Source organism: Haliotis rubra, unplaced genomic scaffold (assembly GCF_003918875.1).
Source record: "Haliotis rubra isolate DU_JTF1 unplaced genomic scaffold, ASM391887v1 Scf79, whole genome shotgun sequence".
NCBI lineage: Eukaryota > Metazoa > Mollusca > Gastropoda > Lepetellida > Haliotidae > Haliotis > Haliotis rubra.
The window spans coordinates 1,414,995-1,436,259 of record NW_025767512.1 but is presented as its reverse complement, the minus strand read 5'-3'; the positions used below and the strand labels follow the sequence as shown (position 1 = coordinate 1,436,259).

Here is a 21,265-nt window from a genome sequence, read left to right as displayed (position 1 = left end):
CAAAATTAATAATTTATCAATATTTAGCTAACAATTACTGATCAATGATCTATATAGAAAATCAGCCTTAATAAGTTATCCGTACATAAACACGAAAATACACTAAACGTCAGTGCATTTGCATTGTGACGCCAAGGAATACATCAGAGTCGGCCATTGAGGAATTCGGCCTTTCCATGAACACAGTGAGTTTGGTTTTACGCAACTTCTAGCAACATTCTAGCAATATCACGGCGGGGGACACCAGAAATGGGCTTCATCAACATTTAAAAACATAATTAAAGGGGTACTTGTAATAACCCTTACAAGTTTCATAATGATAAGGGCCCTTTATTCAAATGTAAAGCACTGAACTTCAAGGAAATCTGGGGTTGTTATGGATTATTACAACCTTGAATCAGCTTTCCCAAGGTCAAATCTCTCCTGAACGTCACTGAATTTGCTATTGCTATTTTCTTACATGCCACAAGATTGACAGGTCACATTCTATGTTCATAACATATTCCATCCTACTACAATTCTAGTCATTTTGATGTTTTTCTCTTTGTTGCAAGGGGTTAAAACGACGATTTAAACGAAAAGTAAATACCAGCACTTAATTGAATAAACCATCTTTTATGAATACAAGTCAGACCAAATATGAAGTATGATTCAATAATTCAAAGGATCCAGTTTCACACATCAACCTTTCCATGCATTAACCAAAGTTCTCATTACTGTTTTATAATTGTTACCATGGATACTTTCAATTGCATTTAAACAAAAACTAAACTAAGAATAAAACACAATAAACTATAAAGCCAAAGATTATGACAAAGCGAGAGTCCATGATTGAAATAGGCATCTATAATAGGAGGTTTCTCTTCAGTTATCTTAAAGCACTTCACCAGCGATGTTACACAAAATAACTCCAAATGAAGCATTATTTAAAATTGTGTGTGAGGGATGAGAGTGAGTGAGTGAGTTTAGTTTTACGCTGCACTCAGTAATATTCCAGCTATATGGCAGCGGTCTGTAAATAATCGAGTCTGGACCAGACAATCCAGTGATCACCATGATGAACATCGATCTGCGCAATTGGGAACCGATGACATGTGTCAACCAAGTCAGCGAGCCTGACCACCCGATCCCGTTAGAAGGTTAGTCGCCTTCTGTGACAAGCATGGGTTGCTGAAGATCAATATTCTAACCCGAATCTTCACTGGTGTGAGGGATGAGAACAATGACAGAAGGAAGGTAACAATGTTAGCATTGATGAGGTAACAATGACAAAAGGGAGGTAACTCTTCACAGTGAGTGAGTAAGAGAGAATAAAACAAACAGCTTAATAATCCAGCCATACAACAGTGGTCTGTACGTAATTGATTGTACAAGATGATCAAGTGATGGACATGAGACGCCATTTCTAACATTTTGTCCCTCCATCTGTATCATCAAAATCCCCGACAATTCATTACAACCAACACGAGGTAGGAGACCTGTAAAGACGGCAATCAACCTTCTGAGCCTCGTAAGCCCAAAACAACTTCTGGGCATTGTTTTGTTTGTTGTTTTGACTGACTGACTGAGTGTAGTTTTACGCCGCTTTTAGCAATATTCCAGCTATATCACGACGGGGTACACCAGAAATGGGCTTCACACATTGTACCCATGTAGGGAATCGAACCCGGGTGTCCGGCGTTGTTGTTTTGACAAGGCACTCAGCAATATTTCAGCTATATGGCAGCAGTCTGCAAATAATCAAGTCTCCAGACAATCCAGTGATGAACAGCATGAGCATTGATATACGAAACTGGGATACGATGACATGTGTCCACCAAGTCAGCGAGCCTGATCACCCAATCCTGTTAGTCAAGCATAGGTTGCTGAAGACCAGTTGTAACCTACGGGTTCAACTTCAGGGTACGATGACTTTCAATCAGCCAAGTCTCTGAGTCTGATCACCTGATACATTTTGTGTTCTGCAGTATCTAAGCAGGTCATTCACGATTCCCTGCCACTGATCAAACATTTCGTTAAACAACTCACCTCGTCAGGGGAGACAACTCTAGCGGTTATTCAACAACGGCGTCAGGACAGTAGTGTCCCGATCACCAAGTCAAATTTTCTCATATGGAACGACAACATCCTGAATACCTGAAAACAAATAAGAGACATTAGTACATTTCTATGAAGCAAGCGAGAAAGTGAAAAGGGTTCACACAATTTGTTTTGTTGTTTAACGCAGCACACAGCAATATTCCAAATATATGATGGCAGTATATATAGACCATATAATTCAGAAATCAACATCGGCATCAATGTACGCAACTGGCATACGATGAGATGTGTCAACATGTCAGCGAGTATGACCAACCCGATCCCATTAGTTGCCTTTTACGACAATCATGGGTTGCTGAAGACCAATTCTAACCCAGATCTTCACAGGTCAGTATACACAATGTTAAAATTCATTTCTATCATCAGATAAACCAGTACATTTTTCACAGGTCAAAACATCTATATCTATGGAACAATAATATACAATTAAAAGGAATAATCAGTGGAATCTGGGCTTCCATATTTCTGTCTAGGCAAACTGGACAAAATCACGAAATCCTAGGACATCAACATGATCAACAGAAGCTGTTCATGTTATTGCACTTCAGCACAGGAAACAGAAGAAATGAATTTCAAATACTGAAACCTAACCCAGAATAATCAGTAAAAATAAGATACAAAATATCCAGCAAAGTTCAACTGAAGATATGAATCCCCTACATTTCGACAGCTACCTAAGTGTGCTATCAAAAAAATTCTGATGTTGACTCAACACAACACACACAGGAAGGAATTGTGGTTTCCTGTCTTCCATGTAACAAGGTCATAGGCAGCCTGACACTATTGTCTGCACAACTGATTGTGCATAGCTAAGTAAAGAAGACTTCTGTGATGTAACGATTTTCTACAGATAACCAACATCCAGGATTTCATTGAATGATGTAATAATCGGTCAATCATCCTACAGGGAATTAATTCCACAAATTACACAAACGAGGAATTATTTTTTGCAGAAATTTTGTTTCAGTAAATCCTGGTGGCTAGCAGATAGGGAAGTGAACTTGGTCAGATTAGACAATGACATTGCTGAGAATGTAAAGTACAAAGTACATAGGTGTATATACTTCCTACTTCCAAACAATCAGGATGGAGAAACTTGGGCCAGCAAGTTATGTGAGGTGAGGTGAAATTGGGTTTAACGTCGCCCTGTAGAATATTTCGCTCATATGACGACGTGCATGCGTGTGTATGTGTAGGTGCGGCTACTTGTACTAGCCCAGACTTATGCTGGTTTTATAGTGCTAGCCCACTGAGATACCATGCCGCAGTGAAGCATGAATACCCCACTCAGACACATTATACTGACTCCGAGCCGACCAGTCCTTGTTGTACCCATTAATGCCGAGTGCCAGGCAGGGACCAACAAGTACCATATTTTAACATCTTTTGGTATGACACGGTCTGGGATCGAACCCACGACCTTCCGCTCTCCGGGCAGACGCTCTAACCACTACACCACGGAGGCGGTCCAGCAGGTTATGTAGACATATTACATGCACAACAGCATCATGTTGATAAATAAAGCAAGCATCAACAACCTGATCAGTATGAGAGCATGGTTTTACATCCCTTTTATCAATATTCCAGCACTATCATGGCGGGGAGACACCAGAAATGGGCTTCTCACATTGTACCTATGTGGGGATTCCAACCCGGGTCTTCGCCGTGACGAGCCAACGCTTTGACCACTAGGCTACCCCACCGCCCCATCACACATTGAACCCATGCTGGGAATCAAACCTGAGTCTTTGGTGTGACGAGCGAACGCTTTAACCACTACGCTACCCCACCGCGCCACAGATCAGTATGACAAACACACTCTGTGAAGCATCTGGCTTTAATAATGAATGATATCAGTCTCCTTGCCACACCTAAATAACTGGATCAAATGCTTTTGGACATTATTTGTCATATCACCAAGCTACAGATGTGTGGCAGTTAATTGAAACTTAAACAGACTGCATGGAAACAAAGAATTAATCATTTGAGCAAAATCAATTTCTTCAAAATATTGAACCTTGCATTGATTAAATATGGTGGAATTTAAACAGTTCATCAGAGCATGTCAGCTTGACGTGGGAAGAAAGGCTACTGATAAATCGTCCAAGAGATTTTTACATTTTTAGATTTTTTCAAATATATTTCTGGATGTTTCTACATTTTGTAAATATTTCCTATCACTACAGTAAACTCATCAAATCAAACTTTGTATCCGTAAACACGATTAAAGAATTCTGAGTGTGGGTTTAGTTTTTCGCCGCATTTAGCAATATTCAAGCAATATCCCAGTGGGGGACACCAGAAATGGACTTCACACATTGTACCCATGTGGGGAATTGAACCTGAGTATTTGGCTTGATGAGAGAACGCTTTCACCACAAGGCTACCCCATCGCCCCTAAAGAATTCTGAACTCAAAGCTACGAGTTGCAATGGTGCACAATTAATTACAGCTCCACCTACACAACTTGACCACCTGTGCATGATCGAAAAAGTGTTCTAGTATACTGAGCTGATATTGACAATACATTTCATCAATGTCTGCATTACTAGTTGCAGTTCAGGTGAATTCATTATTACATACATGCTTTGCATAAATATTTAATTACCCAACTCGAAATCAATTATCAAATTTGAAAACAATTCCTAATGCAATTCCAGACTATTTTTAAACTACATCACAAAGGACACATCTCAAGCACTGAGGTGAAGTGAGGTGAGGTGAGGTGAGGTGAGGTGGAATTGGGTTTAAGGTCGTGCTTGAGAATATTTGGCTCATATGACGACGTGCATGCGTGTGTATGTGTGTATGGGTATAAGCGGCTGCTTGTACTAGCCCAGACTTAAGCTGGTTTTATAGTGCTAGCCCACTGAGATACCATGCCGCAGTGAAGCATGAATACCCCACTCCGGGCTGACGCTTTAACCACTACACCACGGAGACGGTTCTCAAGCACTGAACTGCCTTTTCTTTTGAACCTTCAACAAGGAACACACACAACCATTGTTACTGTATTTAAAAATTATAGCTCCAAATCGCAAAAGGTCAGAGTCAGATCAATAGCTTGATGAACATGTGAAGTACAGCAAAAATATTGAACAAAATTGCACAATTACGTCAACAGTCAACTTAGATTGGTCAGGCAGTGGGGTAAAAACCTGTAGCTGCATGGATTGTGCAGATCACACTTGTGTGTGTGCTGTATTGATCAGGTGAAGATTCTAATCAATAATTCATGAGAAAATTATAAAGTATAGAATATCACTTGCAACTGGTAGGAGAACTGGAAAAAGAAGATCTTAATGGGCTCGAGCTTAGAAGCAGGTTCATCTCGGTGGATTTGAAAACTTAAGTTTTTTATTTATTATTGATGTAGCCAAATGACAGCTAGGGCTAACATTCCATCAAAGATGAGGTATCAGAGCCGTCGAGATACATTTACCTCATGTATCGATACACATCACGATGTGATACATATTGCCATTCCAAAATATCATGCAAAAGTATGGTCTTCTGCCACTCCAGGAGCTTCTTCAGGAAGGGTTTCACATGTTGCCATGTTGGGAAAAGAACCCAAGTCTTAGGGCTTCCCCAGTGCTTGATGCACAAGAATGGATCTTATCGTCTCAAAAGAAACAACAGAGACACATCCCCCAGATAACATTAACATATTTCCCTAGGTTACCACCTTAATTAACCGAAGCACAACAGCGGATTTGTTGATATGCTATTTCTGATGATGTGAAGATGCGTGATCGCTTGGCAACTTTTTTTGATGGGAGCCACAGATTACCCCGCGGTTTAACTGAAACCGTGGTATCACAGAAGGCGTTATTGCGACGGATGACTATACTAGGGGGTATTGAAACTGGACACTTGTTGATGGCTTCAATAAAGTGTCCAGACAGTCTCCAATTCCAAACTAGGTTAAAATTAAACTTGAATTAAACTTTAATTTAAAATTACGCATGAAAGTGATAGTGATGTAGTGAACATCAACCATTTTGGTAAAACCCACAGTCACAGTTTCTGGCATGCCCAAGGGACGCAACTCTGTAAAATCACAGAGCCCAAGGATCTGATCCACCAGCGACCCGCATCTACATTTTGACAAGCAAGGTATGCAATAAAAAGTACAGGGTTAGAACTAAATGCATTAGCTGGCCCAGGTAGAGACAAATTGCCCTGTGTCAAGTTAAAACAATGGGGAAATCTGTACTCGCCTTGGGCTGGCGGGCTGGCAGGCTAGCAGTAGTGAGTGAGTGAGTTTAATTTTACGCCTCACTCAGCAATATTCCAGCTATATGGCGGCGGTCTGTAAATAATTGAGTCTGGACCAGACAATCCAGTAATCAACAATTGGGAACAGATGACATGTGGCAACTAAGTCCCGTTAGTCGCCTCTGACGACAAGCATGGGTTACAGAAATTTCATTCTAACCTGGACCTTCATGGGTCGAAAAACAGAATGAGGAACTGGCTTGGAGCAGTGACTGTATTGACTACACAATCTGTGATTGCATGACTGTCTGCTCATGTCATGAAATTATAAGACAATCAGGGTTTCACGTGATGCACAAATATAGATAATGGACACGACAAAGAATTCACTGCATCCTGAAGGACGCACAATATTATTCACTGTACCGACATCACATCTTTGACTTTGCTGTTTGGATGTTTCTTTCAGAACAGTTACTTGCATTATTTCAACCCTCAGTCCAGATGATCATTGAGTCATCCCAGGCTCTAAAGAAATTATCAAACCGTACAGTTCTCTACACCGTTACTTCACAGGACCCTCATATTGCCTGCTAGGACCCCTAAAATTAATGGCACCCCATGTTTGTGAGTGGGTAAAACCCTGGACAATGAACTTATCAGACCCAGAATAATTTTGCCATAATAATGTTCTCAACACCAAAACTCAAGCATATAAATATGCTTTTCATATTGAGCAGCAGGTGCAACCTATTTTTGTCTGGTGCAACCAAGTTATTACCTGAGGTTGCACCAGGTGCTAGGAGGTTTCAGTTCTTTAAATCGAGCCCTATATGACTGACTGACTGAGTTTGGTTTTACGCCGCTTTTAGCAATATTCCAGCAACATCATGGCGGGGGACACCAGAAATGGGCTTCACACATTGTACCCATGTGGGGATTCGAACCCGGGTCTTCGGCGGAGCCCTATATGAGCTCCAATGGGATATTAGGCTCCAATGGGATACCAGACGCTCCCACAGTATATCAGACATGACATACTGCTAGTGTAACTCATGGTAATATTTGTTATGTAAGGACGGCCAATCCAGCCGGATCAATATTCCCATGTTTTCTCCGTGTCATTAACACATTAGCAGTTTTCATCACTTCGCCACACACTACTTACAATGATCACTATCTCGAGCATTCCATGAAGTCAATTACAGTTTCAAATTTGAAGCTTTCTAGACTCAAATTAAAGATGAAAGAAACACGGGGTTTTAGATAAAAACATGAAGTTGTCAAACACTTCTAATCTTCAGGAGTCAAACATTTGTGTGTTAACTGCAAATTTTACCATTTGGTAGATGGCATCTATGTTGCAGACATTTTAATGAAAGTAAAAATAAAATGATTTTCTAACTCTGAAATATAGTCTGCTAAAATATTACATGCAAAAATATAGGTCAGCTTATCAAGAAATAGTGCTCGAAATCCTGTTTGTTTGCAGTAACCATAGATACTTAGCAAAATGACAATAAAACACACATGCCCAAGGTTTCATATCAATTAATTTTCTCGGATAACAAATTTAAAAATTCCATCTCTTGCATAAAGATGTCCATTATAATATCACTGCAAGCACTGCAAGTCCATTATAATATCACTGCAAGCCTTGAATTTTTATTCATTAAATTTGGGATCAAACTCAGGTCTTAGGTGAGAGAAATCAAAACTCGAACAGAGATACAGACAAGCTGAATATCTACATAAATTACTCAAATATTTATGTGAAAACTCAATTTCTATTAAGTCTGTTGCATACATGTACCCTTGAATTCTTGTAAATACTCAATAAATGTGATCTTACATGCGTACAAACAAAAATGTAAAATCAAAGCTTGCGTAAAATAACTGAGGTACATTGAGAGGTTCTATTTCAGGACATGAACTTGCAATCTTTCTTACCGTTTCTCATATTATAGATCAAATATGAATAAAAAACACTAGCATTTAAACTTTATGTGTTTAAAATTAATGGAAAATGGCAAAATACCCAATTGAGTTTGAGTGAGGTGAGTACAATTTATTTGGTTATTCAAAGGAAAATTAGAATACCCAACTGAGATGAACACGAGCGAGTACATATACATGTACTACATAACTCAATGACCCAAAAAGTTATCTGTAGCTCTGTAAAACCACTAACCTACTCTACACCTTTAAAAAGTGGTCAGAAGACTGAACACTGATCTGAAATTAATTGACCAGCCCTCATTTATGTATGACACAATCCTACCTATCAGCAACAAGATTAACATCAACAATTTTCCTGAAACAGTAAACACGGATGGAATAACCTAGACAGTATGTGGAAGTCCTTCCTCCTTCACAATAGATTGTGGCCTGTGAGAATCTGACCTAACAAGGCCAGATAAAGGGCAGTCTACTCATAAGCAAGCACTACAGTGGATGTCTCGTATCTATAGCCCCGAGCCACTGCTCGCGTCCGCAGCTGTTGACATAACGACATCACTGTCTATAAAATAATCACATTTCCTGAATGGTTCAGTCACGTGTGACGGCATGTTTTGCTCAACATAGACACGATATTGCCACGTATGGCGTTGCATATTTGCAATCAATTGCTATGTAACATGGCTGACCTGGATTTTGTTTGTTTGGGACAACACAAAACTCAAAATTGAAAAAAACCGAAGCTGTACCTCTTAAATTTACCTCTCTTTTTTTAAAAGGGTTTATCATGTATCTTATGACACCATACTGCTTGAACATGAATCATTGTCTGACAATGCTGTAATTGTGTATTTATTTGAAACTGAGTATCTTAGCGGGCTGCATTGAAGATACACAGGGATTCCCTGACCTTCAGAGTCCGATAACCCAAATGACTATTCAGGGACCAGTGATAAGAATAACTATTAAATATCATTTTCATAACCAGAGCAGTTTTACCCATAACTTTTAGTAATCTGTTCTATGTAAAAATATGCTTTGGATAAGATATTTTCTCTCTCAATAGCTTCAGGCAGTTTTGGGGACATTAAACTGAAGACACAGCTGTTTTGCGACGTCTGCTCCTGAGTCAACCTCGAGAACATTTCTGTCACTCCTCAGCTTATGACTGTCCATATGAACAGTCAAATCCAGTAAAGACTGCCTCAAGACATTTTAAGGGTATTAGTTTGACTGTAAGGAGACAATTTACGGATAACAACTTTACACGTTTACTGTAACAGCGCTGTTTCAAAATGGATCCAGACACTGTCGTCATGCAAGATTGAATCGTAAACAAGGTACAGAATAAATATGGTTTGTGGAAGGCTGACAGTAACAGCAAATTAAACAAGTGCACACGAGGGAGATCAACGTTGGTAGGTTAACTATCGTGGGAAGATAATATTGCAACAAAGCGATTGGGAAGCCAGTGAAACAGGATATAGTGTTCAGATATGGTGTGGTTATTGCTTCATCAGTTCATAGCAGGTGGAAGGGATGACATAACCTTGATCTCTCCGACTGATGCTCAGAGCATCTGAACTGGTTCTCTTAGTACTCTTTTAGTGAAGTTACGGAGGCTGGTGAAGAGGATTTGGACACAGCACCAATTAATGTTGCTGAAACTGAGATCAGAGCTACAGATAACTTTTTGGGTCACTGAGTTATGTACTCTCCTGGTGTTCATCTCAATTGGGCATCCTAATTTTCCTTTGTGTAACCAAATAAACTGTACCCACCTCACTCAAACTCAATTGGGTATTTTTCCATTTTCCATTAATTGCAAAAATATAATGACGTTTAAATGTTGGTTTACGTGTTTGTTATTTATATTTGATCATTAATATGAGAACAAAAGATGTATGTACAAAAGATAGACTACCAACACAACAGTTTGGTGACCAACACTGCACCAGCTTGACCACTCAGGGCTCCAGATAAGGGCCGTATCGGCTATGTACGGATATAAAATATGCATGATATGGTAGGAAATAATTTAGAAAACATAGCAGATACGCACCACAGCAATGGTGTACGCATGTTTACACAAGAGTAGCAATGTTGTGGTGCAGATATGAAAAGAAACACAAGATTACTGATAAGCCATTAAATTCCATTCAGTACTCAAAATCTACTCTTAAGTTTTTCAGTATTCCTATATTGAAAAAATAGGGAGTACGTACTCCTGATGTTGAAAAATTATCTGGAGCCCTGCTACTGTACCTACAAAGGGCTGTGACTTGAATCATTTCGCAAACAGGCTGACTTTTACCAACAGCTGGGGTCAGTAGTTGAAAAAGATATATCAATATCTGTCAAACTTCAAACTAATTGCCAGATGTATTAAATAGATGTGGCATAAAAGTGCATATGTTTCTTGCCTTTTCATATTGACCAAAAATTTTTTTTTCACTAATACAGTAAGTTCTCACTTAGAGGTACAAGGCAAAAAGAGCATTCAAACTTACTTTGGTTAACACATGACATTTAAGCAAGCAGATTTGTCTAGGGAGACATCAACAAGCATTGTCACTAAGGTGACATAATCCCCCCACAAATTATCAAATCAAACTTATAAAGTAATGAAAGTTTAAGATGAAATTAAATGTCAAAAAAAACCATTATCTTGCTCTTTAGTTGTTCAAACACACACATAATTTCAAGACTGACATTGACCTTGACATGAATGTCACAGAGCATGAAATATGCAAAACTAGTACTAAAGAAACTGCTTTTTGAAAAACATTCAAGGGAGGTCTTGAAAGTCTATGAAGAAAATCCAGTGAACCGTTGTTAAAATATCTTGATGACAATTCAGGTTAACATGCTGAAATCGTGAAAGTGTCTCTGTGACCTTGAAAATTAAATGAAGGTCACCAAAATCGACTGGGCCCTGCACCTTCCCTAGATAAAGCTTGGGGTTGAATATGAAGAAAATCCAGGAAACGGTTCAGAAACGGTTCTTGAGATAGCTTAACATGCTGAAATCTTCAAAGTGTCGCCATGACCTTGAAAATTATGTGAAGGTCACCAAAATAGACTGGGCCCTGCACCTTCCCTAGATAAAGCTTGGAATTGCATATAAAGAAAATCCAGTGAACGGTTCTTGAGATAGCTTAACATGCAGGTAAAACATGAAAGTCCCCTTGTGACCTTGAAATGAAGGTCAAGGTCACCAAACCTGACTTGGACCTTTCTTATAGTGTGATGAACCTAGGTACCAAATATGAAAAGAATCTAGTGAACGGTTCTTAAGATATTCCAATTTGTATGTACGTACGTACGGACGGGGGCCTAATACTATATCCCCCGCTTTTCGCTAAACGCGCGGCGGGGGATAATAATACACAACCTAACAAACTGAAAAAGAAACATCTAAACATTAATATTGCTGAAGAAAATACATCTGTGACATCCAATTGTGGTATGAGTTTACAACTCAAACTGTGTCAATTACAAATGATTTCCAAATCAAGGAAACACTCGTACACTCTCTGTATCATTACTGTTCGAAGATTTCCCATTTGGACACTGATAGTCAAGTTGCCACAGCCTTTGCACTGAATCACCCTATCATTTTTTTAAGTCAATATCTAATATCTGGAGGTTTCAAATCAATTGTAATTGTCTTATTTCTTCCCATGAGCTAATCAAATTACATAATTCTATGCAGGAAGCCAATGACCAGCTCACTGCAAACCGATAGGAAGAGGCCAAGCCAATTTGCTTAGAAAATGTATTCGACACACTTATAGAAATGTAGGACTGCAACAATTCACTCACACCATGATTCGATTTGATACGATTTTCGATATTGGACCCTCGATTCAATAATTTTTTATGCAGGGATTTACCTATAGAGTCCTGTATTTGAGCTTAATTTTCTGGGATCCTGGACAACAAAATGGGGGTTCCAGACACTTTAAATATTATCATTAATACTGTTACTGTATTGTGTATCATGATCACCACATTGTTACAGTAATTAAATTGCAAATGATACCATAACCCAGCTAGTAGCAAACTCAGTGATAACTTATTGTCACTCAATTGGAATTTTTACAAAAAGTATTGGGACTTTTTTTCTGAGTCCCTGTGGACGCGCTAATTAATTTTGTTGCGTCCATTGTCAATTTTTATGTGTATAGGACGCAGGAATTCGCGTCCTGTAAATCCCTGTTTTATTCGATTCTTCATACAAGTAAAAACATCTGCTTTTCAGCGTGAAATTCATCGTCAACTTGGCATTGTCTACTAACAACAATTCTTATTGGATAATTAGCCCCACGTAAACCAATCACATTTCGCCTTATTTCAGCGCTCGAAACTGCTCAAGTTTGAGTCAAAATTACGTTCTGGCTGTGTGGTAATAATCTAAATAGGTATTCAAATATTGAATTGAAATAGTGACGATGGTTATCAAAATTCGAAACATCAACCTGCGCAATTGGGAACCGATGACATGTGTCAACCAAGCCAGCGAGCCTGACCACCCGATCCCGGACTATAGACTAAGAGATTTGGTTACCCAGAGCTGTAAAAAATGTCATCATAACCAAATTATTTTGAACTGCCTTCTTAAATATGAAGAAACACTTAAAAAACACATGGCTTACAAACTGCGCAACTGTCCAATGTATCCATTTCAACTGCGTACATGAACATCTATATTTCCTATTTGACTGACAGCCTCATGTTGCCTGTTGTTAATTAGATGTATTCAGAAATAGTTCATTGTCACATACTTCATGGAGCACACAAACAAATGATAATAACACATCTGAAATGTCATTTTGTGTCCATTGATTTAAAATGATAATTTATTGATGCATAACAGCCAACAGAACAGACCCAAGGCAGTATAACTACATAAAATTCCAATAAAAACAAGCATCAAATATGAATAATAACTTCATGCCAACAAACAGGCCTAACAGCGAATATCGCTTTAATATAAGCAAATTAATAAGCAGTTGTAATATGGAATGTTTACATTCAATTTCTTAAATTTTATTTGTGAATGACATTATTCAAGAGAAAAAAAACCTTGAGGTGCTGAAGCAGGGATTTACAGGGCACGAATTGCTGCATCCTATACTTACAAAAATTGACAATGGAAGCAACAAAATTTATTAGCGCGTCCACAGGGACTCAGAAGAAGTCTAAATACTTTTGCAAAAATTCCAATCAAGTGACAAGAAGTTATCACTGAGTTTGCTACCAGCTGGGTTATGGTATTATTTGCAATTTAATTACTGTAACACTGTGATGATCATGATACACAATACAATAACAATAACTGAATTACAACAATATTACAACATAGCATTAATAATAATATTTAAGTGTCTGGGACACCCATTTTGTTGTCCTGGACCCCTGAAAATTAAGAGTATGAGTCCCAGGGACCCTCAAATACAGGAATCAAGGTAAGTCCCTGTGCTGAGGACCCCCTGAAATAATCGACGCATACATGCAAATTCTCTAAAGTCACCGAAAATTATGTTTTCAAACTTATTTGTGTGATTTTTGGTGTAATTCAGTTTAGTGTGAGATTTATCAGTTTTGTCATGAGGCGTGACATAAGGCCAAATAAGAACAATGTTGTGGTTCCGATTACAGCTCTTTAAAATTTAGGGTAGGTGGGTAGGAATATATTTTTTTTACATTTTATTTTAGAAGTAAAGGAGAAACTAATAACACATTATCAATTGTTTATTTATTCAAGATTGCCGCCATCATGTTGACATTCTCTACCAGAATGACCGATGTGCCAGGGAAAAAACAATGATATCTGAATGCATATTTAATATATACCGCTTAAAAAAACCAGGGTCGGCACCAGAATTCAAGGGCCGGACGGGTAATCAGAACCACAACATGTTTTTTTAGGCCTGAGTAATAAAAGCGTGAGGCGCAAGCCACATGTGAGAGTTGGCAGGCATTTATGCATCAAGTGTATTCACATCCTAATTGTTCTACATCTGTTCTGTTTACTTTGTCAAAAGTAAATTCATCAATGATTCCATTCACAGGTATACACTGGTATATGCCGGATATGGACAAGTGGGATGGCTCTGAGATTGTTAAATCCAAGGGTTGGCAGCCCTCATGTCCGAAAAAATGAAAGAACTTATGACAGTACCCACATGAGTAGCTCTGTGTTCTTAACATGGGATATGGACTTTGGCTCTGAGATTGATTCAAGGCAGCCCTGTTGTCCAAGAGAATTTTCAACTGATCTATCATCATGATGATAGGATAGTACAAGACTTAGATCTATCATCATTGATGATAGGATAGTAGATTTTAGACATGAAACGTATTGTAATTTACTAGAGCATATAAACATAACACCAGAAACACTGACCCTGTCTTCAAGGAACATTTCAAATTTGTTCATTTTCTTTCAATAACCGATTGTCTTCTAAAATGGCATAAATATTTGTTCATTGGGTAGCGATAAAGTAAAATGCTGTTTAAGCCAAATACTTTGATTATAATTACCTAGTCTTCAGCCTACTGAAATGTCTCGTCAAAACTTGAAAGATGAAATGACAACTTTACCTGAGCCCAAATCACTATTTAAACACTGTCGCAAGCTATTCTCTCAGAAACAAATATTATCTTTATGTGACATTTAGCCACAACGAACATGTTTAACTGTGTTAATGGTACCTAACAGAAAAATATATTCCGCCAACACTATTCATTCATACAACACCATGTAATGAACAGAATTAAATGTCTTCCGGTCCAGTTAGTTCAGCTATGAACTGCTCATAAAATGACAATGCCTTGACCACCAACACTACAATAGCTCATCATGCTAATTCTCACAAAACAGTGCAAAAAGATGAACTTGAATTTGTATAACCAATTACTTGGCACAGAAAATGTAACACTGACCTAAATGATTGTGCAGGGCTCCAGATAAGGGCCGTATTGGCATATCTAAGAATGTAAAATATGCACGATACTGTAGGAAATAATTCAGAAAACGTAGCAGATATGCACCACAGCAATGGTGTATGGTCTTAGAATCATTTACAGATGTATTTATCTGAAACGTATTATTTTATTGTTTATTGCTCCATTTACACAAGAGTAGCAATGTTGTGGTGCATATATGAAACTAAACACAAGATCACTGATACTCCATTAAATTCCATTCAGTACTCTAAATGTACTTGTAAGGTTTTCCAGTATTCCTATATTAGAAAAATAAGGAGTACATACTCCTGATCATGAAAAATTATCTGGAGCCCTGATGGCACACATTAAGCAAAGGATGGTCCAATGAACCACAAATATTGCAATTAGATGAAGAAAATCGTCACATCAGAATTATAAATTGATTATACTGAGGTACACGCACAGACTCAATCTGTTCCCTGAGAGGTTTCAGGGCAAATTCATCATGACGGGACATGACCCATCCCGAAATTATGATCCGGTAAGTGAACCTACACTATTCTGTTAGCCTCAGGCTAGTCAAAATTCATTACGGCCAGCCAGCTGCATTTTGAAACTATCCATGTTGACATACAACAATCTTCATTGCAGCCTTATAAAACATCACCACTTTACATGAAGCATATTGTCAAGGCATATATTTTTCATTTTACATTTGTAAAGGGATATATTTGAAAGTTAAGGAGATGAGTGATTGTTTTGTCAAAAATGAAGTTAAAAGGTGTTGGTATTTTTTAAAGAAAAAGCTAGCAACTGAGAGACTCAATCAAATTGATTATCAAGATAAGGACGCTGGGTTTTTTTCCCAAATGAACAATTAATGGACTTCTGATCTTGTCTCCTGTGATAAGGTGCCAACAGCATTCTCAAATTAATAATGAAAGCCAAATTAATATGGAGTCAAACTGTTAACAAGTTTCAAATATGATCTCAGTGCCTTAGAGACATTCACAAATCAAATTTTAGTCATAAAATACACCCGAAAACAATTTTTTTGAAAAATGATTTTTGTCAAAAATATTCTTGTACTGGCCCACTTTGGAGAGTGAACACCAACATGATACTGTGAGACACAACAGAAACAAAAGTACATTTCAGTCCAGTAACCAGAGCAAGATTGCAGACTGGGTAAAGTATACAGTTCTAATAAAAATGGTATAAAAGTGTGAAATACTACACTTTAGAAATCATGATTGTGCAGGTATAGAAATAAAGGAAACGTCAAATATAATGAATGTAAATTGATATTTTCAAGCTTGGACAGAATTTTGAAATGAACCTTAAACGCTGCCGTGAATATGTGTGTCACGTGATACTACACAAACATTGATAGCATTTGAATTGTGAAATTACATCTGTTATGAAATGTGAACTTAAAAATGACAGATGCTGACGCGATTAGCACATTAAGTTACAAGCTCCAGGAAGGACTTCGACGATTAACTGCTTCCACCCACATGGCAGCGAGGAGTACAATGATACGATACAGATAACAATGCTCTGTTTCACAAAGAAATCACAGCAGTCCAAATATCTAAGGCCAAATAAAAAAAATGTTGTGGTTCCAATTACACCTCTTTAAAATTTTATGTTTGTGTATTTTACAATTGTATTGTCCTATGGGTGGTGGTGGTGGTGGAATTGGGTTTAACGTCGTGTTTGAGAATATTTCGCCCATATGACGTGCATGCGTGTGTATGTGTATGTGCGGCTGCTTGTACTAGCCCAGACTGAAGCTGGTTTTATAGTACTAGTCCACTGAGATACCATGCTGCAGTGAAGCATGAATACCCCACTCAGACACATTATACTGACTCCGAGCCGACCAGTCCTTGTTGTACCCATTAATGCCGAGCGCCAGGCAGGGACCAACAAGTACCATATTTTAACGTCTTTTGGTATGACGCGGTCGGGGATTGAACCCGTGACCTTTCGCAGTCCGGCCCAACGCTCTAACCACTACACCACAGAGGCGGTCTGTCCTATGGGCATGTGGCCCCTTTGACAGAAATAAACCATATAGGCCTCACTGTAATAGGGTTGTAGGCTTATTTCTTTTTAAAACACTACAACTATGTTTGAGAACTAAGCACAGAAATCAGTTTCTACCATATATTTACATGTGTGGCCATTTCTGTCAGTGCACTGAACGTATTGTGACAACAAATTCTGTCTGCACTTTTAGTCTGCACTTTGAAACAGAGTGTTGAAGTCATATATTCACCCAATTGTACTCACACAGCTGACGACAATGTAACAATATCAATAAATATGTATGATGCACAGTTGGGTGTCATGTCACGCTAACCACACACTGTGTCCTCAATTCACACTACATCAGGATGGCATTCTCCATCAGTGGCCAGCTACAGAAACGACAACAAAATTGTTTAATTTAGGTCTGTTCTCAGGTTTTATGCAGACATGGTAATCTATATTGCAATGAGTCACAAGGTAATACAACCCAGCAACTATCATGGAGACTTACTACAAAGCATAATAAATATACTTCATCAAAAACAAACACAAATACGAATCAAATTTAACCCCTGTATTATGTAGCCAATTAACACCTGTATTATGTAGCCAGGTGTAAATATTAGGACTGTGTATTGGCAAATGAATTGTACTGCAATATACTGGGATACAGGGATACATATAGACTAAGGCTTAGTCTCTGAATATATATAATTTTGATAGTAACAAACAAGCCCATATATATTGAAAAGGAGCCCCAGGGAGACCAGAGATTCAGACTGAGGAAATCTAGACTTACTTTATTTAAAGGTCACATGCAACCAAAAAATCAAACATAATTAAAACACAATTATCACTTCTTCATGACATATAATATGCATTGCTGATTATGAAAAAACAAATAAACAAAATTATAAGCGTATAATCGCAAATCAAAAGTGCAATATTGTGTACTTGGGTTTACCTCCCTCGAAACAAAGCAGCCGGGATACCGAACCCAGTCAGAGCGGGTTGGTGTGCACTCAAGTGTAACGGCTGGTTCATTAGCAGATGCCGCCTTCACGGCTGGCTCATGGTGTGTGTGTAGAGATGTTGGGTTTTGTAAATACATGCTCATTTTTTGTGTATAACATTTTGCAATCAACAGACATCATAACATGTCATGTGTTCAAGTATCACACCTGCCTGTCTGTGTAATTACATAATGTAACAGAGACCGAACTCGGGCCATAAATCAATGCGCTTTTGTTTATGGTGTATAGCCTGATTGGTGTTAAGTTCAAATTGCATGTGGTCAGTGATCGCGAGTTGTGTATTGAATATTGTCATTAGCAGACAGGCAGGCAGACACACAGGTGTCAATAAAACAAGACATTGAGTTTTGTCTGTGACAAACGACATATCTATATCACAGTTAGAAATTCTGTCAACGCTTAAATAATGACATTGCTTTTAAGCATCGAACTGAGAAAGTGACGCGGTAAGAAGAACGTGTGGTGAAATAGACAATTGAAATTATATAAACAGTTTATTTACTGTCATAACATATAAAAGCTCGCGCTCGTGAGATATCAACAAAACATTAGAAAAATAGCTCACACCAAAGCCTTCACCGAGTATTCACCCGACAACCCGCTTCCAAGCTGCGCGAACCTCTTTACTTGCGCACGTGCTATGAGCGCAGCCCAGCTGTTGAAACCCGTATTCCCCAGAAAAGTCTGGGGAAAATTAGCGAAACGTTTGAACTCCGATTTCGCACGTCTTTTTTCATTGCGTTATTTTTCAACTTTATAAGTTGAATTTGCATTTTTGACGATTTGTTTCGCTATGTCCATACCGAAAGGTATCAGAATCTGCAAAGTTGTGTTTTACGTTGCATGTGACCTTTAAGGCTTTAGCATTGCAGAGAGGGCTTGGCAATAGGGAAATTAATGTGGTTCAGGGACTGTGAGACAGACTAGGATACATACTGTGATGTACTGTGAGCTTGTGTTTGACGATGGGTTTTGATGTTTGTACATACAGATTTTATTTTCTACATATTAATTCCCTAAAAACAAATGATACGGTTCTGATATCACCAATTGCAAAAACAAAAAGGCTGGATAGTTAGTGATTGTTTCTTTTTTATAGATTTTATACTATTCAACCTATGTCATTTTATCAATTAATTGCTATGGGTCAATGAAAGTGTATAGTTTAACGTACACCATAAAGATAATGACAAAACTAGTTATATTTTTTTAACCAAATATTCATTCTAAAAATATTGCAATACAAATTATTTGAGATACATACTTCGGTACACCAGTAATATCATGCACAGTCCTAGAATATATATGAAATGCATGTTCACCAGTGTCATGATAACCCAATACACAGATCACCCTGACCTTGGTGCATCATGGCATGCCTAGCAATGACAGATGTGACACCCCAAGACGCATCTTCTGTAAAACAGCTGCATAAGTGCTTGTTTGTCCTTGCAAACAATGTAAACTATCAAATATAAAAAAACTACTTGTCCTCAATAAGGCTTTCCTTGGAAGATGATATATCAAATGTGTTTATCAACAAACAAAATGGGAAATCATTACAAACACATAAATCTTGAAAGAAACATGCCAAAATTCTCCAAATTACATGATGACTTCTATGCATGTTACTAGGGCAGCCTGAGCATCTCCCCCACCCAACCCCAAGGATTATCTACCTATTGCAGAGTGACACTACACAACAAACTATATAGTGAATACAGGTCCCTTACTATGTTATAATGTGATTTCATAAACAATGTGACAAACTGATAGCAGTTTTCAGTCCAGAATGATGTAACTGGGTAAGTACCGAAGTATACACATAATGTTCATATCATTTTACATGTTGTGCAGAACTTAAACTACTGACTTTTGACAAATGAAAATAACATGACCATAATGGTAAATGAAAAATTCCTAAGTTATCAGAATTTAGAAGTACACTGACTATAAATGGAGCTGGCAAAGATTCCACACATCAATCAATGCTACGCAAAATAATAAAGCAACCATGTAAAAGCATGCCATGTGAAATAGTCAACATAAAACACACAGCTAAAATATTCAGTTAAACAAGCACTGTCACTAGCAAGTAATCACAAAATAGAATAGGTGTGTTAAATCTGAAATTGCAAACAATACAAATTTAGTCATGCCAAAGAGATCATTTCCAACACTGATTTCATTTGCCAGTTCAACATAATCACCATCCATCTCTGACACACAATCTCACCCTACAAGAATCAATAAATATTTGGGCCAATGTTTGCATTCTGCTTAATCCAAATGAAGCTAAAACGTACCACGCTAGAAAGCGTAATTTTATTCATCAGATTGAAGGGCACAAATCAATTTACAAGTCTCTGAGTTAGCTGTGTCAATTCATCAAAGTGATAATTTATGACGTTTACACAGAGGCTAATAAACACAATCATTGTTGTCAATACACACACCACCTGGACAACTTCAGAGATATAACCCATGTGAAGGATTCGTTCAATGTTTGGAAATTCCTGAAATGCGCTTTACAATTCGTACAAAATTGTTCAAATATTCATAAATGTGGCTTTATTTGCCTGTCTACGAAACTATTTGACACTAGGAAGGGGCAAAACAAAGGGAGGAAGTACGGTCCGTCATCAAGCCTCGGCGAAATCGACACCCCTCTGCTGGGGGTCATTTGCATAAAATGCACCGACATGGATGTCCCATGGTGCAGTCTGCAAATAGTCAAAACTGGGATATTTTGAACACACGCGCCTGTCAGCTTTGCGCCACATCTCGGCAGATGGAGGAATCACGACTGCCTCCTTCAACAAACATTGAGGAATCAATAATTGTCGATTGCCGAGAGAAAAAAATTGCACTGAAGCGTACAAATCATAAGCGGACTTATTTAGTCCATGCTCCCCGACAAGCAATGACCTAATTTTGTGCCAACTTGGCTGTTTCAC

General features: G+C 38.1%; 1 protein-coding gene across 2 annotated transcripts in view; it reads right to left on the bottom strand.

Annotated features, from left to right (window-relative positions):
• LOC124261156 (C-terminal-binding protein-like) overlaps positions 1–21,265 on the bottom strand; it is a 45,490-nt gene that overhangs the window by 23,807 nt on the left and 418 nt on the right. For both annotated transcript variants that reach the window (XM_046695484.1, XM_046695485.1), the window contains exon 2: positions 2,029–2,136. The gene's annotated coding sequence lies outside the window, so the exon portion shown is untranslated. The remainder of the gene's footprint in view (positions 1–2,028; positions 2,137–21,265) is intronic.